Consider the following 25,494-nt stretch of genomic DNA (forward strand, 5'->3'; position numbering starts at 1 on the left):
TGTACACAGAGACTGATATACTGTGGTAAAATTGAATGTAATGGACCTCTGTACCAGCAGCAATACAATGACCCAGGACAGCTCTGAGGGATTTATGGTAAAGAACGCTACCCACATTCAGAGGAAGGACTGCAGGAGAGGAAACATATAAGGAAAAACAACTGCTTGAACGCATGGGTCGGGGTCTACATGATTGAGGGTGTGGACTCAAAACTACCACACCAATGCAACTACCAACAATTTGGAAATTGGTCTTGATCAAGGACATATGACAAAACTAGTGGAAATGGGCATCGGCCATGGGTGGGGGGGAGTGTGGGGGGTGAAGGGGAAAGGAGGAGCATGAATCATGTAACCATGTTAAAAATGAATATTAATAAATGTTAAAAAAAAACATAGTTATATAACCAAAAAAACTTTATTAGAAATAGAGACAAAATCTGGAATGAAGAAAATCCCCAAAAGTTTCTTATTTTAATAGTATTCAAAAAAAATTAAGAGCCTTCTTTGTAAAAGGACTATCTTTTGTTGTTAACAGTTTCCAACCTTACTACTGACAACCTTGTTTTATGAAATACCCAAATTTATCTTTGTCCCTTGGGAACTTGCCTTCAAGGAACTCCCAGACTGACCCTTGTCCTAGACTGAACAATAAACCTTCAAGTGCCCAGTGATTTTACCCTAGATAGAATTAGTAGATACAATCTAATCTGAAGTACCCTTTTATCTCAGAAGTTTTTCCCAATGTATCTAGTCTTTTTCCAGGCTAGCATCCTTCTTCCTTTTGTATCCAAGTAAGTCAATCAATTTTCCTTGCTTTCCTTTATTGATCAAAGTGTATAAAAACCCCCAAGTCCTTCTGTTTGTTGGGAATTCCCATGATGGACATTCCCATTCATGATGCATTTTCCCAGAGAATGTTTGCTCCCTTCAGTGGCCATAAGAATTCTGTCTCCCTTATACTGATTAAAGGCTTGTTTTGTTTTTTTTAAATTGCTTTAGGGGTTTGCTATTTCTTTCTTCAACTCATTTTACAGAGCAAACCACTCTAGTATCTTTGCCAAGAAAACCCCAAATGGGATCACGAAGAGTTGTAGGCAACTGAAAAACAACTGAACAAGAATAATGAACAACAACTTGTGCCAAGGAATGTGCTAAAGTCATTTTAAAATTAGTATCTATTTGAGAATAATATTGAACAATTATTGATAAAACATTTCTTGTAGGTTAGAATAACATCACTAACATAACACTAGAAAAATATGTCATCATAATACTCAATTAAGTTTCCTGGTGTGAAAGGAAATTCTTGGTTCTCTTTGTCTATTCTGAGTTTACATCTGTGAAAAGGGAATCCTTTATTCTCTTTGCCTAGTTGGAGTTAGAACTTTGGTTAACAATAACTTAAGTACCTCTACTTAGTACCTCACTAGATTGTGAGGACTGGATTAACTCTCCTTTGTCTACTTTTGAATTAATCAACACCCATACTTAACCCTAAAGTAAGGGAAGCCCACAAATTCTTATTACAGGAGTTTATACCTCCAAAAGGAAGACACCCCTGTTTAACCTCAAGTGGGGGAAGGTCTGCCACCCAGGACCTCCCATCTCAGGAATGTGTGAATCCAAACTGGGTGACAACTCAGAAACATGTGAATCCTAGGAGGAAAGTTAACACCTTTAGAGGTGAGAAGCCAATCCCACAGACACTGCCCCTGGGCAGTGCTAGACAATTTGGAAATTATGATTGGCCCCTGGGAAGAGGGGAGGAGACAAGAAGTCACCATAAAAGCAAGCCCTGAACTCAGTCTGGGGAAATGCACTTGGAGAAGATTGTCTAAAGAGTTGTCTTCTGGAGATGGTCTTCCAACTGGGGGAGTCTTCAAGGGAGCTTGCTGGAGACTGCATCTCAGATCCTGGGCTTGGAGCGCGGCTTCAACTTAGATTCTGACTCCTGGACTACTTTGTTGGGTGAGTGAAAGGCTGACTACTTTCCTAGTTTCCTAAAAGACTAGCTAGCACCATCTTGGAGGAGGCTATGTGGTTACTCACCACCAGCCTTCCTGGTTGAGAACTTTTAGGTTGCTAACCCACTCATATTTCTCTTCTTTATTATTTCCTTTCTATTTGTAAATACTTGTGAATAAATTACTGACTCAAAATATAATAAATATTGACAACCACATAATTTCATATAATTTAATTCTAACCACTAAATTTAAACTTTATACTGGGAAGGAAGATACCCATAATTCTGGAAAAGAAAACTAAGCAACAGGTCCCAAGGAAATGTCTTTTAGTCCTCAAGAGAAGTTTAATCCAAAAGCTATCTATGATAGATCTATATTCCCCCCCTCTGCTTTTTTTTCAGTATTTATTTTTATTTTCAGATAGTCTGCAGAAGAATTCACTTTTATTTGTTAAAAAGCTGCCAGGTAAAAAAATGCAAAAGAATATTGGTAGAGAGGCAGCTGGGTAGCTCAGTGGATTGAGAGCCAGGCCTAGAGATGGGAGGTCCTAGGTTCAAATCCAGCCTCAAGTCACTTGACCCCCCCATTGCCTACCCTTACCACTTTTCCACCTATAAGTCAATTCACAGAAGTTAAGGGTTTAAAAAAAAAAAGAATATTGGTAGAAATTTCACTATTAAATATAATTGTAAGCATACCAAACAATTCTTTCTGTATTTTCTTTTTTTAAAAAACCCTTACCTTCTGTCATATATTAGTACTAAGTATTGATTCCAAGGCAGAAATGTGGTATGGGCTAAGTAATTGGGGTTAGATTGGGTTAGCCCAGGGACAAAACAGTTAGGAAGTGTCTGAGGTCAGATTTGCAGGTTCTCCGGAATCCAGGCTTGGCTCTCTATCAGCTGTGCTACCTCGCTGCCCCTGGGCATTCTTTTCTTCTTTTTTTTTTTTTAATTTAAGATTTTATTTTTCTAGTTACAGATAATAACAATCTTTTACATATGTTTTCTGAAATTATAATATCTAAATTTTCCCTCCCCTCCACTTACCTTGAGATGGCAAGCAATTTGATCTGAGTTATACATGTATGATCTTACAAAACATATTTCCATATTGGTCATGTTGTGAGAGAATATTTGTATAAAATCCAAATCCACCAAAAGTAAAAACACACACAAAGTGAAAAAACAGCATGCTTTGATCTGCATTCAGACTCCATCAATTCTTTCTCTGAAGGTGAAGAACATTCTTTTTCATAAGTCCTTTAGAATTGTCTTGGATCATTTATTATGTTTGTGCATTGGGCTGCATTGATGGGTAACAATTATCTTCTTAATTATTTGTAAGAAGATGATGATGATGATGATATAGCATCTCTTTGGTGGCATAGGGTGAATGCTATATAGGTGTAAACTGTCCCATGATTTAGTGTTTTGGGAAATTTTTTTCAACGATATCCTGAAAAGTTTATAGCCCATGTGTACAGAACTTTGCATGTAATCCCATGGTTTTTTTCAATGTGCTGATGAGTTTTGCAGATTTTTTTCTTTTCCTCTTTTGCTTTTTAAAAAAAAACATATTTTAGGCTCACTGTCCCCGCCCCCTCCTACTTTCACTGTTCCTTAAGATACCATTCCTCGCCTCCCTTTGATCATTTTCTCCCCTTTTGGCAGGTTTGATTTTCACCGTCTTCTACCATGAAGACCCCAAAGAAGCAGAGAATAGAAATTGTCAGAGTTTATCAATTTGTACTTACCTTTCTCTTCATGGGCCTCTTCTTCTCTCTTCTCTTCCTCTTCCTCTTCTTCACATCGTTTTGGTTCCTCTCCGTTCTCTACCTGGTGTGGCTTTTTCTAGACTGGGACACTCCAGACCGAGGTGGTCGGCGCTTTGAGTGGGTGAGGAACTGGAAGGTTTGGGAACATTTTAGAGATTACTGTCCCATTAAGCTGGTGAAGACAGCAGAACTGTCCCCAGACAAAAACTATGTGCTAGGCTCACACCCTCATGGGATCATATGCGCTGGAAGTTTTTGTAATTTTGCCACCGAGAGCAATGGCTTTTCCCGTCAATTCCCGGGGATTCGGTTGTTGAATAGTTTTACATTGATTTTACAATGAACACATTCAAATCTAATAATATCTTAAAGAAATTGGAGAATAGCTTCACCTTGGATACATCTAAACAAATCAATATTTTAAAGATATCACCAGGAAGTTGGAGACAGATACAGTTGAGGGGAGTAGCTCAGGACTGGATTATCTAGGAGGGGCGGGCTACAAGGATAAAATATGAGTTTTCTAGGAACAAAAGGGTACTTAAGATTTGGTCACAGGATCTAAGACCCATCTGTACACCAACCTTTAGACATTAACAACTTTGAATAATTTCAGAATAACTCACTAATTTCTCACTCCACACAAGAGGGTTGGGTACGTGACTGGGAGGTGGTAGGAGTTTATTGAATAGAGTAGTGACATGGTCAGCGTTTTGCTTTAGGAAAATTACTTTGGCAATTGAGTGTGAGATGAATCAGATTGGAGAAAGATATGAGTCAGGGAGATTTAACTGGCAGACTAGTGGAAAGTCTGGTGTGAGCTAGTTGGTGTAGTAGATAGACCACTGGTCCTGGAGTCAGAAAGACTCATCTTTCTGAGTTCAAATCTGATCTAAGAAACTTACTAGCTGTGTGAATCTGGAAAAATCACTTAACCTTCTTTGCCCCAGTTTCCTCCTTTTTATAATGAGTTGGAGAAGGAATTGGCAAAACACTAGGACATTTGCCAAGAAAACCTTAGATGAGGTCATAAAGAATTGAAAATGACTGAAAAACAACTGAACACACATACTGAACTGATGAAAAACTACCAGGTTATATGCTATATGAGTAAAGAGAGGGAGACATAAGATTTTGTGGAGGTAGAAATGATAAGCCTTGGCAATAGATTGGATATGTGAAAAAGTAAAAAAGCAGCCCACAGGGAAGATCTCTGTAATATCAGATCTCAGTCATAGCCCTAAAGAATCCTAGTTCAGTCCTTCTGAGAGCCAAGTTAACTTTTCAAGTCAAGTCAAGAAGTATTTATTAAGTGCATCTGTCACTATAACAAAGTCTTCTTAAAATACAAAGTCCTCTGAGAATACAAATACGAACAGAAAGAAATATAGTCCTTTCACTTTAAGAGCTTATACTATAATGAGAGAAGAAAAAAAGGATGATGAAAAGGGAAGGAAGAAGAGGAGAAAGCACTCTGAAGTCCATAGTGGACAAAGTCCAGAGAAGTGTGTTAACTTGGAAATAATACAGAACTACTAAAGTAGTCAGAAAAACCAGGTCATCGGGAAAGGGATAGGCCCAAATATTTCAGCCAGAGGCTGGCACCAAAAACTTGTATAGGGTCTATACACCTGGGGACTCTGGGGACAGTATCCCAGGGAGTGATACCCCGCTAGATGACAGCTCTGAAGAACAAAAGAATTTGGGGAGTTTATATACCTTTTGGGGAAAATAGGGACCAGGAAATAGGATTGATTGACATTACCATGGCTAAAAAGAAATGGGAGTGTTCAAACTACACTGAAGTCTTGGGAAAGGAACCATAGCCAGAGGCTAGAGTGCATGCCTTATAAAGGATGCTGAAGGGAAAAATCCAGACCAGGGCTGGGAAAGGACTTTGATACAATAGTAGAAATTTCGAGGACAAAAGGATATTTAGCATTTGATTTAAGTCTGCTAACTCCACCTAACTGGGACCATTAAATATCTTATGGTCTGTTATTCAATCTGAAATAGCTAAGTCTGAAACTTCCAGGGGGCAAACTCTTATGGGAACAGGAACAAACTTGGGGTCTCCAGCTTTCAAACTTATTAAACTTGAGGGTCTTTAGATCTCACTTTGCTACAAACTTGGGGTTTTCAGATTTCAGGTTCACAAGTGTGGAATCCAAAGAGGATGAAATGGCCTAAGTACTTTCTAGACTAGCACCTTCTCTCTGTTGATTATCTCACTGATTCTGCATACATATTGTTTGAGCACAATGTTTTTCATGACTTCTCTCATTAGAATGAGAGTTCCTTAAGAGCAGGGATTATCTTTTTTACCTTCTCTGTATCCCCAGTGCTTAACACAGTGCCTGGCACATAGTATATACTTGATAAATGTTTATTGACTGTCACTTCTCCTTACTCACACTACACAAAAGAGACTGCAAAATTCTTGGAAGTATATTAAACCCTTAGTGAAGATAAAGCTTTATCTGTGTATGACCTTGCTAAGCTAAATCATTTTCCTAGTGTGGTGCTGCTGTCATGAAAAATAATGTACCTACTGATTTAGGTTTTATTTACTGACTACAATAGAGAATTTTCTTTGTGATTTTTTGAAACATGAAGTACACATGACAAGAAACAAACTGTAAATCAAATCAACTTATCTCCTGAGAAGTCCCCAAATCTTATGTTATCTAAAATAAATGCTATTTTCAGCTGCACTGTTGTAGCTCCAGGAACAAAAGAGTACATACAGCATATGATCTACTAACATTTAAAGGTGAAAAAGAAGTAGAAAACCAAATCAAACAAGATAGCACATGTTTGGGGAGCCTTCCAGGCTGGAACTACAGAAAACTAAAGATATAGGTATCCCCCATCCCCCCCCCAAAAAAGATTGCCTCCAAATATCTGGATGTTTGGTATAAAAAAAAGGCAAATTATCTGAGTGTTTGGCTAAATTGTTTAATTTTCATCCAGACCTGTGGTATTGTCTAAACGTAGTCAAAGAATCATTTTTAAAAGCTGCAGACTGAGCCGTGAATCCAGAATGGCTTTTTGTTAACACAGATGTACTTAGCTTATTAGGCTGGCATGGAGGCATTATTTTTTAAACATGCTTGTCCTTTTGGTTATGTTTTTAAAATATTTGTTGGAAGGTATGGATATTTTATTTTACCTCTGGTTATTTTTAGTGAGTTAATATCATGCAGGTTAACTGTTTTTAAAACATGGAAGGAAATTTGGGAATTTTGGAGTGAAACAAGCAGAATCAAAAGAATAGTATATATAGAAACAGAAATATTGTTTGAAGAAAACTTATGTATATTCACCTCCAGAGGAAGAACTGTCAAATTGAAATAAATAAGATGTAGTATTATATATACATTTATCTTTTTGTCCAATATTGCCTTCTCTAATGTGGAGAGGAGAGAGGACAGGGAGTTACCTAGGAATTTTAAAGTAGCAAGAAAATAAATGAGTAAATAAATTTAAAATAAAATATTAGAAAGAGAGATGCCTAAGAGTATAAAGTAAAACTTTTCATAAATGTGAATAGAATTTATTTTCTTATTATGGCTAATAACATTAAAAAAAATTAAAACCCTAACCCTTCCATCTTAAAATCAAAATGTTGTGGGGTACAGAGGTGAACCCCCAGAGTTCCAGAAGGGTACCTCTTGCAAGAATGCAACACTCTGAAACTTAGCTTAAAAATAAAAAAGAAATTTATTGATTTAGAAAGTAATGTTGAGAATGGCCGGGAGGATAGCAAGGTGGAACAGAAAGATGGGGAGCTATTCCTTGGGAGGACAGCTTGGATGGAAAAACTGTCCCCCAGATGACACCAATTCTGGGGATTTTATATTCTTTACATCAATGGAGATTTGATTCTGTGCCATGGTGAAGATGTGATTCTAGTGTGGAAAACACTTGGGCATTCAATGTGGGGTTTGGTCATCTGACTGAGTCTGCCTGAAGACATAGGGGGTGACTCTTATAGTTTACAGACAGATGGATGTTTGAGACACAACTTGATATCAAGGAGGTATATCTCTCTGTCCATGTAAAGAAGATCCAAGGAGGATAATTCTCTCAGGTAAGTTCTTTCATAGGAAATCCTAAGAGAAACATTTTATTTTTGTATATTTATTTATCTTTTTCTCACATCTTTCATTTCCAAATATATCCCTTTCTTATCCCAAATAGATCTCACTCTGCCTTGGCTCTCCAAAGAGCTATCCCCTATAACAAAAATTGAAAAGGAAAGAGAAAAAAATTGCAGATCAATCAAATTCAACAATATTATTACCCTGTTTCACCAAAATGCTCCATCTCTGTAAAAATAAAAGAGGAAGATGCATTTTCTTGTTCCCATAGTGTTTAAGTGTTTAAGTTCAAGGAATCATACAGAGTCCGTTATTATGAAAGGAAATTCTTGGTTCTCTTTGCCTATTATGAATTTACACTTGTGAAAAGGGAATCCTTTGTTCTCTTTGCATAGTTGGAGTTAAAACTTTGGTTAACAATAACTTAAGTACCCTTACTTGGTACCTCACTAGATTGTGAGGACGGTATTAACTCTCTTTTATCTACTTTTAAATTAATCAACAAAAGTAATATACCCATATTTAACTCAAAAGTAAGGGAAACTCTTACTACAGGAGTTTATACCTACTTAACTACTTAACTACTTAAGGTTGGGGGGGAAGTCTGTAACTCACTGAATCCTAGGAGGAGATTTAATACCTTTAGAGGTGGCAAGTCAATCCCATCGACACTGCCCCTGGGCAGGGTTGGACAATTCGGAAACTGTGATTGGCCCCTGTGAAGAGGGGCAAGAACAGGAAACCACCATAAAAGCCATGAAATCCTTGGACTGGAACAGTCTTGTGAAGTTGACTCTCCTAATCTCCTAGAGAGTGTCTTCGAACTTCACTGGAGAATCACTTAGATTCTGACTTCTGGACTATTTCACTGGGTGAGTGAAAAGGGCTAACTCTTTTTCTAGTTTCTTTTTTTTTTTAAACCCTTAACTTCTGTGTATTGGCTCCTAGGAGGAAGAGTGGTAAGGGTGAGCAATGGGAGTCAAGTGACTTGCCCAGGGTCACACAGCTGGGAAGTGTCTGAGACCTGATTTGAACCTAGGACCTCCAGTCTCTAGGCCCGACTCTCAATCCACTGAGCTACCCAGCTGCCCCAAGATATAATAACTTCTACACGTTATTTCATATATTTTTAAGTCCAGCCACTAAATTTAACTTTTACACTATATACAGCTCCTAGAATGATCTTCTGAGGGGTTTACATTAGAACACTCCCTTTACTATGAAGATTTCTTTCCAGTCTTTACATGATCCCAACTGAATGTCTTGTTCTTAGAAGATTTTGGCAAATGTTAATCTAGGAATCTCTACAAGTAATTTGGAGCCAGAGAAGCGAAGACCCCTTTAAAGCTATCCTGAGAATGAAAACAATGCCAGAATGCTGACTACATGGGCTGTATAGGATTCAAAATATACTTATTAAATGTTAAGATTAGGTGAAGAGGATATGCTAGGACCTATTGTTAGTTAAAACTGATGACAATAATTGTGTGGTATTTGTTTCATGATGTTGATATTTATGTTTAAGCTTTCTTGGTTACCTTGGTGACATGTAAATCTCCCTTTTCAAAATGAGTCTGTTCTGTGAGCTCTCTAAATAGTTTGATCTGTAACCTGACTTATATAATGCTAATTGTGATTATATGGGGAGAAGAAACCTATAGATTTTGCTTATAAGTAATCCATTGGGAGGAGTGGGGATGCCTCCAAATCAAAACGAGTGATTAATTGTGCAAATTGTATAAACCACACTGACATCCATCTTATAACTTAATGCTGGTACTCAGTTTAGATCCCTTTCTGTTCAATTATGGGTCTTCTCCAAATTTTGTCCTGTGAGAAAAGTTTATTCAATTGTGGAAATGGGAAGTAAATCTTTTGCATTGTCTGAACCTAGCCCTGACTGTTCAGGAAACTTGCCCAATTGTACTTGCTATTTAAAGATCCTTAAACAAGGACCTAGGTCTCTGTTGGCGAACCTATGGCACCATGCTCAAGCATGCTGGAGGGACTGCTCCTCTCCCCCTCTCCACCATACCTGTTTTTTTCATATCACCCACTCCTCTGCCCAGCAGCCCAGTGCAAGTGCTTCCTCCCTCCCTGTCTAGAGTAAAGCAGGGGGCTCACATGCAGCATTAGGGTTGCAGTTTGGGCACTTGGTCTCTAAAAGGTTTTCCATCACTGACCTAGTTTATGTTGATCAGACATACAATCAGATCCTAATCGATGTAGGAAGTTTTCTCACAATTGTGCATCTAAGCAACCCATATGCTTATCCAAAAACTGATCCCATATGGATCAATAGGTCACTGCCTCCATGTTCCTTTGATTGTTTACAGATACTTGGGAAGGAGTAGGACACCTTGAATTCAAAGAATTATACCTATTCAATCTCTCCTTCCCAACTTGGAATGTCTTTAATCTTTTAGTTAATTAGAAATCAGATTGATGTTGGATTGTTTCCTTTTAACTAATTGGTCTTATTTGATTAATTAATTGCATAAAAATCTGTCTCCTGTATTTGGAGACCAGCCCTAAACTGAGAAGGGGGCTTGGTCTGAATTTCTGGGCAATCTGCATGCGCTGCTCTCTCAGAAGATCAAACTTTGTTTCCTCCATCATTGCATCTTGCCACTGTTGCCTCAGATCCTGCATAACTCACTATATTCCTGCTGCTACACACTCCAGACATTCCTATCTGCCATTATAACCTTAGCACCACCAGCTTTTTCTATCAGCTTGTAATTGAACACTCCCATAATGTGTTATCTTCCCTTATTATTGTGTAGAATGTGAGCCCCTTATGAACTAGAGCTCTCTACTATTTTTTACCTCTTGATTTAATCGCAGATAATGCACATAGTAAGCCCTTAATACATGATTTTTAAGTTTCAGGCACTGATTTCAAGGCAAAAATAAAACAGTTCCTTGCTCTCAAGACAATTTGCATTTTATCAGGGGAAAGGATCCTGTAGGATTCTGTAGGAAATGGTCTCAAACTTTGAAAAGAGCTAATTTATCTAGGAGGCAGAGGTTAGGAAGGAATGTATTGTAGTAGGCATGGCACTAACACAAAGAAAGGAAAGGGAGTCTTATGGTTGGGGACAGTAAGCAGGATAGCTTGGCTGGTATGTAGAAGCCATGAAGTATATTAATATGCAGTAGTAGGCAACTAGATGGTGTTGGGAGTAGAATGTCAGACCCGGAGTAAGAAAGACTCATCTTCCTGATGTGTAATTACAATTTGAACTTTAGAACTGCAATTCCCAGCATCCCATGTTCCTTTCCATGTTACATGCTAACATAGAGAGGATATAAATTTTGGGTAGCCCCACCTCTGATTCTGTCTTCCTGTTATCTGTGGCTGGTTGAAGCAGGCTTTTTGGAAGAGGGGGTAAAACTATTCACATGGTTTTATTTTGGTTAGATAATTATGTTTTTATACTTTTATTTCCTTTTTATTCCTTTACTTCAAGTGATTATTAATAAACTTTATAAAATATAATACTTGGAGTATTGGACATTGATTTAAAAACTACACTGAGTAAAAATCTGGCCTCAGATATTTATTAGCTGTGTGACCCATAGCAAATCACTTAACCCTCTTTGCCTCAATTTCTTCATCTGCAAAATGAGCTGGAGAAGGAAATGGCAAAATACTACAATATCTTAGCCAAGAAAACCCCAAATAGAGTTACATAGCGTCAAGCATGACTGAAAAAAGATTAAATAACAACATGCAATAACTCTGGAAAGAGAGGGCAGCTAGGTGGCTCAGTGGATTGAGAGCCAGGCCTAGAGATGGGAGGTCCAAGGTTCAAATTTAACCTCAGACAGTTCCTAGCTGTGAGACCCTGGGCAAGTCACTTGACCCCCCATTGCTTAGTCCTTACCACTCTTCTGCCTTGGAACCAATACACAGTATTGATTCCAAGATGGAAGGTAAGGATTTAAAAAATAAGAAAGACTTGAGACAGATAGTGAAGGACAAAGGAGTCAATATTTTATCCTTGTAGTTAGAGGGAATTTATGAAGTCTATTGAGCTGTCATGGTGATGATCTGGGCTTCAGGACTGTCATCTATGTGTAGAATAAATTGGAGCAAGGAGAGACCCATTAGAAGACTTCTGCAAAAGTGCAAGAGAAAGAAGATATGACTGCAGTAGGGTAGTGTGTGAGCTGCATGAGCAGAGAAAAGGGCATATACATGAGAAAAATGTGATAGTAGAATTTATAGGTGTTAAGTGCCTGATTGGGTGTGAAGCATGAGGAAGAGGGAAAAATCAGGGACAACTATAAAGTTGTGAACCTGGGTGCCTAGGTAGTGCTCTCAATAAAAATAGAAAAGTTAGGAAGAGGATTGAGTTTTGGGGAAAAAATAAAAAATTCTATTCAAGATAATCAAATTTGAAGAGACTACAGAACATGCAAATAGAGATGTCTACTAATCAGTTAGGGATATGGTACTAAAATAGGGACTGAGGATAGATCATAGTCCCTGGTATTTAAAAAATACTTGATTATCTGACATCTAGCTCTGGCAGGTGATTTCTGAATTCCTGAGTGCATGAGATCATGGAACAAAGAAAATAAAGATGGTAAGAGAATCCAGTCCAGAAACCTAGGATATACAGATACAGAAGATAAAACAGATGTTAATCCTGAAAGTAGTTCTCAGAAGGAAAGGAAAAAAATAGATAATCAAGACAGATTGATTTCATGAAAATCCAAGGAAGAGAAAGTGTCTAAGAGAAGAGATCAATTGATGAGTTTCAAATGTTGTAGAGAAAAAATAAGGATAAGGACTGAGAAAAACTCATTAGAGATGACAATGAGAACTGTTTTAAATTGGCGGCATCTAGGTGGCACAGTGGATAGAGTGACAGCCCTAGAATCATAAAAACACATTTTCCTGAGTCCAAAGCTGACCTCAGACTTACTAGTCCTGTGACCCTGGGCAAGTCACTTAACTCTGCCTCAATTTCCTCATCCATAAAAATGAGTTGGAAAAGGAAATGACAAACCATTCTAGAATCTTTGGGAGAAGGACATGATATCTGAGTTGGACTTTTAAAGAAACAGGGTTAGAAGAAAATTTTCCATGCATAGAAAATTCAAATTATTTTATATGTACTTTGTACTTTTCTGTGTCTATCATTTGTTTCCCCACCATGATCATCATTTTGTTTTGCCTTTATCCCAAGTAAACTTAGCATAATACCTTGTTCTTTAATACAACTTTGTTGAATTAAATGTGCCTTTTTTAAATTTTCAACTCAATTCATTAAACATTTATTATCTGCTATGTGCCAGACATGGTGCTAAGCACTGGGATACAATTAATAAAAAGACATTACCCACTCTCAAGGAGTTTCCAATTTAATGGAGAAAGACAATATACAAAGGGAAGCTGAAAGAGCAGCAGAGGGTACCTGGCAAGAGGAGAAGCAGAACCTCTTGATAGAAAATTAGTTACCTGGGAAGTTCTGAGTCCTCTACAAAGAAAGATTTTGGAAGGAGTTTACTGCACCACTGAGAAAGCAGAGAAAATATGAAATATCAAAAGCTAAGTCAATTGGCATAATGGTGAGATTTCAGGTGGTCATCTCATTTCTGGGGGTGTCTTTAGGTTCATAGTATAGAAACCTAGAAGAGCAGCTGATAGAAAATATATATCATTCCTAGATCTGACAATAAAATGTGTCACTGAAGTGCATCTTCATCAATAAAAATACTATAGTGAAAAATGGCAGGGTTTTAGATAAAAAAAAAACTTGAAAGAATAAATTAATATAACCAACCCAGAATCAAAAGACAATTTGAGCACAAAAATTAATTCAATGCTTATCTTCCTTTGTAAAGACAGAAAACCAAAGAGGATTTGTAGGTTAAATTCATGAGCATTTACTATATTTTTTTCTAAAAAGAAAAAAAAGGTTACAAATCTGAAATTTTTCATAGCAGAATTGAATTTCAACATAACCTTATTTTTCATCGTTGAGAAGTCATTGCATCACAAAACGCGGTAAATGTCAAACATAAACATGAAAAAAAATACTTCAGCCCAGATGCTCAAATTTACTAAGAAAATACAGTTATATCTGAAATATATAGTTGCTGAAATGTCAGTTAGCAATGGAATTATAATAAATAATCTAATAACTTCCAATCACAAATACATACACATGAAAATAGATATAAGGGTTTTATTTTCAGAATGTTAGTTTTAACCAAGTGCAAATTTAAGACTTGGAAAAATAACTAGGGCCTCTTCAGAGAAAAACACAGAACTACTAAAGTAGTTACAAAGAGCAAATCTTTAATCAGGACAAGGGAGACAAGAGTTTTGATGGCTACCACAGAGTCATATGCAATACCACACAGATCTAAGCTCTGGGACTCTGGGAACATCTCCTGGGAAAATGAACCATGAATGGAAATGTCTATCATGGGAATTTCTAAAGAACTGAAGAACCTGGAGTTTTATACAGTGATCCCTCACCTATCATGGGAGTTGTTCCAGATACCCCTGCGATAGGTAAAAATTCACAAAGTAGAGAAATATATTTTATTATTTATATATATTTTCAGGCTTTATATAAACCCTTCCCACTCTTATAAACCTTTTCCCCCACTCTTATTAATATTTCCCACTCTCTTATAAATACTGAGCCAAGTCTGTGCCCAGGATACAAAACAAAGTGCTGTGGTTGGTCACCTTTCATTATATCAGTCAATAGTGTGCTATGTATCATCTCACAGTGGCAAGCTTGTGCAAGCGGAGTGGCACACTGTATTTCTATTGTTACAGTATGGTATTCATCTGCAAAATTCTATGATATAGCAAAACTCTGATACAGAATTATATATTTTAAAACCATTGACACTGTATACACTGTATACATTGAGACTGTATACACTTTGGAGAATAAAGGAAGGGAAGAACAACCAATTGGCTTACTTGGGAGAAGCCTAGATACAATGGGGAAAACTTCTAAGACAAAAGGGTAGTTAAGAGTAGATTAATCTACTATTATCTAGGCTGAGATCACTGGATATTTGAAGATTTATTGTTGGGGGGGGGCAGCTGGCTAGCTCAGTGGATTGAGTCAGGCCTAGAGATGGGAGGTCCTAGGTTCAAATCTGGCCTCAGACACTTCCCAGCTATGTGACCCTGGGCAAGTCACTTGAACCCCCCATTTACCTAGCCCTATTGGCTCCAAGATGGAAGGTAAGGGTTTAAAAAAAAAAAAAAAAGATTTAATCCTATCTGGGGTGATCCAGGAGTGCCTGAGGATTTTATAAAACAACTTGTCAAGATTCAGTCCTAGGGATAAAAGTAAGGTTTAAGTAAGGGAGAAGAAAGAGAAAGGTATTAAAGCAAACAGTAATCTCAAAATCTAGTTTCTGTGGGAACCCAGGATTAAAATATCAGAATTTAGAGAGATTCCATTTTTTTTCTGTTCTATGCTATATTTAAAAATTCTCAGATAAAAAATCAGATGAAAAATAGTTAGATTACTTAATAAAATGAGGTGGGTTTTAATTTAATTATTACATAGATTTAGTTCTCAAAAATTTTTATAACACAATCTTGAGTTTTCTTCTTTCTATGACAATGCATTCCTCTTATGCAAAAAAGTTTTATGCACCATTTCTTGAAATTAATGTTATTTTGAGTAATTTAGTAACTATGAGACTATATGTTAATTTCTTTGTAGCTAATAATGAAACAGGCTACAACTTTATTATAGTTACAATTCTGTGGGTTTTTAAAGTAGTATATAAACTTGTTGATATTAGTTATCAATGCCAAATACATGTCATACATTTTGAAAAGATTTTAAATGACACACCAGGGAACAAAGCATGCTTCAAGTGGCCTAATTTAGAACCTTTAGTGAAGAACTGAAAGTTTGGAAAGGAGAACCTTTAGTATAATCTTTTCCCTTTTGTAATGGAGGGAATAATAAAAATAAACAACATGTCACTCATCCAGACTTAGGTAGTGAGAAAAAAAAATAATGAATGAAATCACACTTATTATGAGCCTACTCTGTGTTAAACACTATGCTAAACACTAAACACAAATATCAATGTCCCTGGGGTCCTTTACCCTAAAGAACTTATATTCTAATAGTAAGAGTCTGCTTTCACAGGAAAGTGAAGTCTTGGGAGAGTATTTTGTTTTGGAAATGAACCTGGGTGATGAATGGAGCCATAGACAATAGACAGACATAATCTTTTTAGGACCAATAGCAGGACTGATAAGATTAAGGTTCAAAAACTAGAAGAGGAAAGAGAAGGGAGGCTGATAGGTGGGGGAATTTTCTCTTGAACCAAAGCTTTAACATATCTTCAATGCAACTTTCACATTTTTGAACCAGGTTGGCTTATGATTGAGCAGGAAAGCTCAAAGAAAATCCTGATCTTTCACTGGGAGCTCATGGAACAATTGGTAAGTCATTGACTATCATATGTTACCAGTACTTAATTATACTATGAAATTTGAGAGTTGAAAGAGCAGGCGTGGTAGTGTTAGGGTCCCAATGGATCGCCACCCAAGGAGCACACAGAGACTATGCAATCCAAGCAAAGGGAGGTCTTTATTTCTAGTGCGCTCTAGGGGAGCTCAGCAAAGGAGTTCCAGGGGGGCATAGTCAGAGTAAAGATTATATATGTTTGGGGTGGCGGGAAACTCTGGGGGTGGCGGGAAAGGTGGCGGGTAAGGTCTGGGCTGGTTGTTAAGGGGGGGGTCAAGGGATGGGCCGGTAAGGTGGCGGGTGTTGACAGACTCAGGGGCACCCTGTAGTTCCTGAAGTAGCCTTTGTAGTTAATGGTTTTTGGCTGTCTCCCCAAGCATGTAGGGTCTTTATGCTACATTTGGGAGCCTAATAACACCCTATTGTTAGTGACCATGGATTTCTCTAAGACATCCTGACCTGTTAGTAACTTTAGGTTTAGGAGCCATCCGGATCTGGGAGTCCCTAGCTTGTGTTTGCTTGTGTTTGCTTAGTTTCTGTGTCATAACTTTGGGGTTCTACAGTAGCAGTGAATAAAACCTAGAGTCCAGAAGACCCAACTTTGTGACTCTGACAGTCATTTAAGTCATAAAATTATGAAAAATGAAATGAGAAGAACCAAGAGAACATTACATATAGCAAAAGAAATATTGTTTGAAGAATGACTTGATTATGGCCACCTCCAAAGAAAGTAGTGATAAACAGAAATAAGCAAGATATAGTTTTATATATGCATATATCTTTTTGTCAGATGGTGTCTTTTCTAGTGCAAGAAGGGGAAGGAGAGAGGGAAATACTTGGGAATTTTAATGTAACAATTTAAAAAAAAAATTAAATCTTCAGTCTCCTTTTCCTGAACTGAAAAATAAAGATAATAGCAGCACCTGACTTATAGGATTATTGTGGGGTTCAACAGAAATAACACAGAAGGAAGTTGGCAAATTTAAAAGGTCATTTGATTTGACAATTAGGTTATTTTAATTTATTTTTCAGTTGAATTGGACTCTTCATGACTCCCATTTGCAGTTTTCTTGGCAAAGATAATGGAGCGATTTGCCATTTCCTTCTCCATCTCATTTTACAGATGGGGAACTAAGGCAAACATGGTTAAGTGACTTGCCCAGGGTCACATAGTTAGTGTCTGAGATCAAATGTAACTGTCCTTCAGAGATCAGAACTGATGTGAGCTATGTTACAGACAAAGAATCACTAAGATTTAATAATTGATTATAGATTAGGAGTGAGAAAAGGAAAAGTCAAATTTAACTGAAAAAGGGTTAATGCGTTCTTCAATTTGTCCTGTATACATCTTGTTTATAAAAAGTTGTTTGTATATTAAGTCTAATTGGACTGAACTCTTTGAAAGTAGGGACCTGGTGTTTTGCCTTTTCTTGTATCCCCAGGGCTTAGCACAGTGTCTGGCAGATAGAAAGAACTTAATAAATGCTTTTTGACTGATTCAGCTTTAATATGAATCCCAGTTTCCTTATCTTCAATTCTCAATAGAGAAGCAGCATAGCATATTGGATACTCCAATCCATCCTCCATTCAGCAATTAAATTGATTTTCCTAAAGCAAAAGGACCATCATTTCATCCCCCTTTCTCTCCTTCTCCCACTCCCTTCCCTCCCTTTCCCCATCCCCCATTGATGGCAGGAGCTATTTAATTTGTTTTTTTTTTGTTGCTGCTATCTTTTTAATTCAGAGTCTAATGGGGAATATGAGTCTTTCTTTGTATGTTTATATCCTGTAGTTAGACCACCTGGTCCTAGTATACACTAGTTTACATTTGGGGAAGGACTTCATAACTACTACTCACTCAGACCTTTAAGAACACTCTTTGAAAGGAAGACATGAGTCTTTTAGGGAAATGGTCCGAGAAACAGGCTTAAAAGTTTTCCAAAGCAAAAGTAAACAATATTTGTTGGCATGGGCGTTGTACCCTCAACTATTGAAGATTTTCAGCCAAACTATAAGCAGGGAAATTCCTTTGCTCCCTTCTATCCTTGTGACTCCTAACCCAAAACATCTGATAACTCCAAGACCCCTGAGAAGATTATCCTCCTTAGGTCTTCCTTTAGATGGACAGAAAGATACACCTCCTTGATATCATCAAGTTGTATCTTAGACAGCCATCTGTCCTCAAAACTATGAGGGTCACTCCCTATGTCTTCAGGCAAACCTCCTCTGCCCATACCTCAGTGCATACCAAATCTTCACTGTTGTAAAGAGTATAAATTCCCCAGAATTGATGTCATCTGGGAACAGCTTTCCACCTATGCTGTTAACCTGGCCAGATTCAACATTACCTTCTATATTAATAAATTTCTCTTTTTTATTTTTAAGCTAAGTTGCAGAGTCTGGAAGCCCACACACACACACACACATTTGTGATTATTGTTTGGTCTTTCAGGTGAACTAGGAATCCTTTACTTTTCTGGCTGTTTCCTGGGGTTTGCAAAAGATTAAAAAGGAAAATAATTATTACTTAACTGGATTTCATGCAATTTTAGCAGTTAGAATTTGTTACAACTTTATTTCTAGTCTGCCTCTTAAGGTAAAGTCATTATATTATGTAGCCACTTATTTGATCAAATAGCAAGAAAACAAGTTCTGACAAATCTCTGAGGAAATATTTGTCTTGAAAATCATCTTCCTCATAGATTATTCTGCCTGTACAGATGCAGACAAATATCTTTAGAAGAAAATATTTGAGATCATTTGAGTCTTAGCAGATCAAACACATTATATTCCTGAGCTAGAAATATTCATAGGTTTTTTTAATTAACTTCACTCCAAAAATATTTTATTTGGGTTCCAGAATGCAATGGACTTTCTCCACTGATTTCTGGGCTGCTTACTTTCTGTGAGGAGAGTGCCCTCTGGTGAAAATTTAGTAATACACTAATATCCATACATATTTTGTATGATAAAATTGTAAAGGTTTTCTCATAGATAACAGGATTTAAATTTGAAAGTTAATTTAAGATTTAATCTAGCCCAGGACTAAGATTAGAGTGAAATATCCAGGATTTGGCCTAAGAGCATCAAAATTTAGAAGAGGTAATTACCATAATCACAGGCCTTCAACTACATAGAAACAATAGAACTTGAACACATACTTAGCAAGAATAATTAGTTAAGGGAGCAGCTAGACAAAAGGTCCTGGCTTCAACCCTGGCTTTAGACGCTTCCTACCTCTGTGTGACCCTGGGCAAGTCACTTAACCCCCATTGCCTAGACCTCACTGCTCTTCTACCTTGGAACATGGTATTGATTCTAAGACAGAAGATAAGAGTTTAAAAAAGAAAAAAGAATTTGGTAATTTATAAATGGGGTCATTGGCCTTGCTTAGTCCTGCTATGGGTAGCTTCCATTTCCTCTGCAGCTGGCAGCTGTCTGTAGGTCTATATTACCACCATCTCTGCCATTCCTCATTTGTATTTGAACTGAAGGAGTAATTAATGTCTCTGTGGTAGAACAAAAACTCAAAAGTTGTAGTTCTGATCCAATCCAATCCCTGCACTAACCACTTCTGAGGTAGGAGATCATTCCAGCAGCCCAAGATGAAAGTTTCCAAGAGCTGTTTCAATTGGAATTTTCTAAGGGGACCCTATCAGCCTTCCTTCTAGGGACATGAGCAGCAGGAGATGAAAGCTCCTCTTCCCTTGTAGATTCTAAGATGAAGTGGTCAATGACTTTAAAGTTTCCTTTGGGCAGCTCTTTCTTTGTGAGAAAGAAATACCCATCTTCTTTGAAAGATTTGTCATCAAGGCAGATCAGAAAACTATTAGTTGCTCTGCTTTTGGCAAAGGAAATTTGAACAGATGCCATTATATTGAATTGCCCTACTATAGCTATAAGAATGCTTTCAGTAATATTGTCTGATAAGAAATTGTGAAGTGGGATAGTTTTAGGGAAATCTCTGTGACAGGATCAAGATTTTCTCCCATTTCTGTAACAGGATTTAGTTTTCCCTAAAAGACAATAAAAGCAGTGCTTTGGACCTGATTGGCCCATGCCTCGGTGGGTGCGGCTTTCTAGTCACCAAAGGATATAAAAAGTCCCACATTTGTGGAGTGGAAGCCCTTATAACAAAGATTATTTGAAAAGAAACGAGGGGAAAAAATCATATATGTAGGCCTCCATACTTGTGAATCCTGACCTCCGAAACAAGCTGGGGAAGGTTTCTTCTCATAGCTCTTTTTTGAGACTATGCTTACTTTTTAGATATAATTTTACAACATTCAGTTTTGATTGAATTGTGGTAGTTTTTTTATGTCATTGAATATATTATTTTCCTGATTGTTTACTTCCCTTTGCATCAGTTGCCATAAGAAATAGGTTGATGACAAAAAAAAATCCAGGAAAGATTTCTAGGAAGTGAAGTGAGCAGAGCCAGGAAAACATTATACACAACAATAGCAAAAGTACACAATGATCAACTGTGATTGACTTCATTTTCAGCAATGTGAAGATTCAAGACTACTCATTACAAAAAAAAAGGCTATCTACTACTATAGAAGAAACTGATGAGCACTGAATATAGAATGAAGCATACCATTTTTCACTTTATTTCCTTCATTAGCTTTTTTCTTGTATAAATGATATATGTCTTTCACAACATGAAGAACATTGAAATGTGTATTCGACAACAGTACATGTATAATAACTATATCATATTAACTGTTATCCTGAAGAAAGTGGGAAGGAGAGAACCTGGAGCCCAAAAAATTAGAAAATGATTATTACAAATTGAATCTATATGTAATCTGGAGGAGAAAAATATATAATTTTTTAAATACATAGCATAAGTCAGAGGATAGAATATGTGTACCAATATCTAATATATCTCTATGGACTTATGATATCATAGATTCAGGTATGAGATCCATGGGAAAAGAATAGCTAAAGTTAGAGATAAGGATGCTGACTGCTGGATTTGGAGTAAGAGGATATGAGTTTGAATTCTAATTTTGCCTCTTACACTATTTTTGTGACTCTTGTACAAGTCATTTACTGTTCCTAAGTTCCAGTTTCCATATTTCAAAAATATGCTGTTGAACCAGATGACATTTTTTGTCCCCTTTCACCTATAAATCTATGATCCTATGGATGAAATAGCTGAATTCAGGGGAAACAATATTTATATGTTTAAGTAAATTTAAAAAACATATAAGGCAGCTTATAAATATTATCCAATTTTATCTTCACAGTAATCCTAGAAGGTATGTGTTAACTAGTTCTTCATTTTGTAGATGAGGAAACTGAGACTAAGACAAGTTAAGTGACTAGGTAATAGGTGCCTAAGGCTAGATTTGAATTGAAATCTTTCTGACTCAAATCCAGTGCTCTTTCTGCTACCTAGCTGCCTACTAATAGTAGCTGAGGAGGTTTTGAAAAGGCCTAATATAAGGGTGTAGTACTTTGAGATTAGCTCTGAAGGGAACTAGTGATTCTAAGATGCATTATATATAAAGATATATGAGTGTTTGGGTGTATATACACATATAGAATACATATAAAATAAATAGTTTTAAAGGAGAAGGAAGAAGCAGCTAGAGGCCAAAGACAAGGAGATGGGAGATGGTAGGCTGTGTAAGGAACAGCAAGGAGACTAGTTTGAGTTAATAAGGGATGAATGGTAAGTTGGATCCAGGTTGTGAAGGGCCTTAAAAGCCAGCCAGAGAAGTTTACTGAAGGGAAAGGACATGTCATATCTATGCTATAGGAACATTTTTGGGAGATGGAGATGAGAGAGAATGGAGATATGGAGAGCAATTAAATGGTTATTGTAAATATCTGGGTGAGAGATAATGAAGTCCTAGACTAGGATAGTGGTTCTATGTAGGGAGAAAAGGGGCTGTGGAGGTAGAGTTTATAAGCCTTGGAAGGATGAAGGAAAGAGTGGAAGATGCCCAGAAGGTTGCAAAGCTGAGTGATTTGGAAGGATGATATCATTCTCAGAAATAGGTTGATGTTGGGTTAGCTGGATAGCTCAGCAGATTGAGAGCCAGACCCAGAGATGGGAGGTCCTAGGTTCAAATATGACCTCAGACACTTCCTAGCTGTGTGACCCTGGGCAAGTCACTTAACCCCCATTGCCTAGCCCTTACCACTCTTCTGCCTTAGAATCAATACACAGTATTGATTCTAAGATGGAAGGTAAGGGTATAAAAAAAAATAGGTCAATGTGGAAGATGGTTGGGTTTGGGGTAAGGAAAGATAATGAGTTATCCCACTGCACAAAGCTATTGTAAAGAAACACTTTTACAAATCTTAAAGCACTATATACAAATAATATTAAATGTCCTTTCAAAATATATAATTTTATTTATTAATTTGATCATGAAACCTTAGCTGTGATCATTTGAAAAGCAACCTTGATATATCCTACTTATTTCTATGCCAGGCAGAAAATTTGTTGAAAAGACAAGACCTTGTTCAAATTAGTTATTTAGTACCAAGAAGTCAAATTAAAGTGATGACAGAGTTAAAAACTGGTTATTTGTCAGATGTCTCTATTTGTGTTCTGTTAATCACATTCGTGCAAATTAGTTTATTAAGATGCTATTTCTGTATTCCAGAAGGAAAAAAATTCTTAACCTATCTCCATACATATACAATAAGTCTCAGGGATATGTAAAAATTAATGGGATAATATGCACAGTACCTGATTTCCTCATGCAAATGATTCTGAGTAATTATATTGATATTTTAAATATATTCATAATGCTTATGAAAATGGTAGCAGACTGACAAATATAGGAAGTTTAATATCTATTAGCTTAATTGACTGAAATATTTCTGCTAAAATATGCCCAAGTCATTTGGGGACATTTGTGGAAATTTTCTGCTAATTAAAGAAAACGTATATATTAGAATACAACTTAATAAAAATATGAATAGGCTTGAACAAAATCCATCATTTTCATTTGTAAATAAGGAAACATAGCTTATTTGCATATTTTATATAAATATAATTATGTATGCATAAAAGATAACATTCTAGATATAGTAATATAATTAAATGTATTTATTCTAAATATATATATTGAACTCCTATCTGGTACAAAGCATAGTTTGCTAGTTATGTGTGTCATTTTCCCACTAGTAAGGGTCATTAACCCATTCAATTTCTCTCTCTCTCTCTCTCTCTCTCTCTCTCTCTCTCTCTCTCTCTCTCTCTCTCACACACACACACACACACACACACACACACACACACACACACCACACACACAGTTACTTGATAAATCTAAGAGCTTTTATAAATTTCCTACTATGTTCCAGACACTATGCTAGACATTGATACAAGAAAAAAATTAAAATATTAATTTCCCTCAAGAAGCTAATATTCCACAGGGGAACACAACAGGTATGCATAAAAGCATTAAGAGTAAGTATATAAAATATATGCAAAACAAATTCAAACTAATTGGGGACAGAGGTACAAACAGTTGAGTGGTGAAGATGGGTTGTTAACAACAACAGTAAGAAGGAGGTTCAGGGGCAGCTGGGTAGCTCAGTGGAGTGAGAGTCAGGCCTAGAGACAGGAGGTCCTAGGTTCAAACCTGGCCTCAGCCACTTCCCAGCTGTGTGACCCTGGGCAAGTCACTTGACCCCCATTGCCCACCCCTACCACTCTTCCACCTATGAGACAATACACCGAAGTTAAGGGATTAAAAAAAAAAAAAGATTACTTTAAAAAAAAAAAAAAGGAGGTTCAAATATGGGTACAGTCATACAAGTAGAAGAGAAGGCTTATTATCTCTAGAATCTGGGTCCACACTCCTGTGTGATTGGTGGGAAGGCCCCCAGAAAGTTCTGCAAAAGAAATAGGACCCTGGTGATCTGTGTCCTTGTAGTTGTTTCACAAGGAAAGATTTAGAAATAGTGGTTGTCAAAGGAAGGAATCACCAGAGGGAAAGCATACCTTCCTTCTCCATTTTGATAGCCTTTTTTTTGTATTTATTAGTTAATAAATTAATTTTATTAATTTATAATATTTTTACATGGTTACATGATTCATGTTCTTTCCCTCCCCACCTCCCACCTCTCAGTTCACATGGAATTCCTTTCAGCACAATAGTATTCCATCACTATCAGATACCATAATTTGTTCATCCATTCCCTAATGGAAGGGCTGATATCCTTCTTAGAGCAAATCCCTTTTCAACCCATGAGAATTCCATTCTTATGTGAAGTGATTAAAGTAAAAGTAAAGTAAAAGTGATTAAAAGTGATGGAGATTAAAAAGAAGAAACTCCCTTTAAGTCCAGGTTTCAGTTTAATATTTTAACTGAAAATAATATCAATTCAAATAAAAACACATGTAAAAATAGCTTATAAATCTTAGAATTCCACTATTGATAGTTGTTAAAATAATTTTACTGAAATTGTACTACAAATTGCCCATGATTTTTAACTGACTTTACAATTAATTTTTTTTCTTTTTAAAAACATTTTATTTAACTAATTAATTAATTTAGAATATCTGTCCATGGTAACATGATTCATGTTCTTTCCCTCCCCCATCCTGGAGCTGATGTTCAATTAAATTAAATAAAAAAATTTTATCGATATATTTATAAATGTTCTCCTTCTCCTTCAACATACAAAAAGTGACTTTTCTTATTTCAGAGAAAAAAAACATTTAAGCAAAACAAACCAACACAGTCTATTTCACTTCCTCATCTAACTAAAAGGATGATACAGTTCTCCAGCCAAATTATAGTTACATAGCCTTTGATTCCCATCACCTTTTGTTCTTTGTATTACTCCAATCACCTGTATTCTCAAGTTTTACTTACTTTAATCTATATAAGTTCACACACTCCTTATTTTTCTCCAAATTCCTCATTTGATAATATTTTATGGCTCATTATGTTCAAATGGCCAACTTTGTTCAGCTATTCCCCTAATCAACTAATGCCCACTTTTTTCCAATCTTTGCTACCAAAAAAAGTGTTATGAACATTTTGGTATCTAACGTATCTTTGTGGCTGATTTGTTTGGGCTATATGAATAGGAGTGAGAGCAATAAAATTTTTAATTAAATAATAATATTCATAAAATAAATTAAACATTTATTAAAGGTGAATGATTTACTTTTAATAATTTCT

General features: G+C 36.5%; 1 pseudogene; it reads left to right on the top strand.

Annotated features, from left to right (window-relative positions):
- Positions 1 to 3,667: 3,667 nt before the first annotated feature.
- Positions 3,668 to 25,494, top strand: part of LOC123253556 — a 47,042-nt pseudogene continuing 25,215 nt past the window's right edge.

Source organism: Gracilinanus agilis, chromosome 1, assembly GCF_016433145.1.
Source record: "Gracilinanus agilis isolate LMUSP501 chromosome 1, AgileGrace, whole genome shotgun sequence".
Taxonomy (NCBI): domain Eukaryota; kingdom Metazoa; phylum Chordata; class Mammalia; order Didelphimorphia; family Didelphidae; genus Gracilinanus; species Gracilinanus agilis.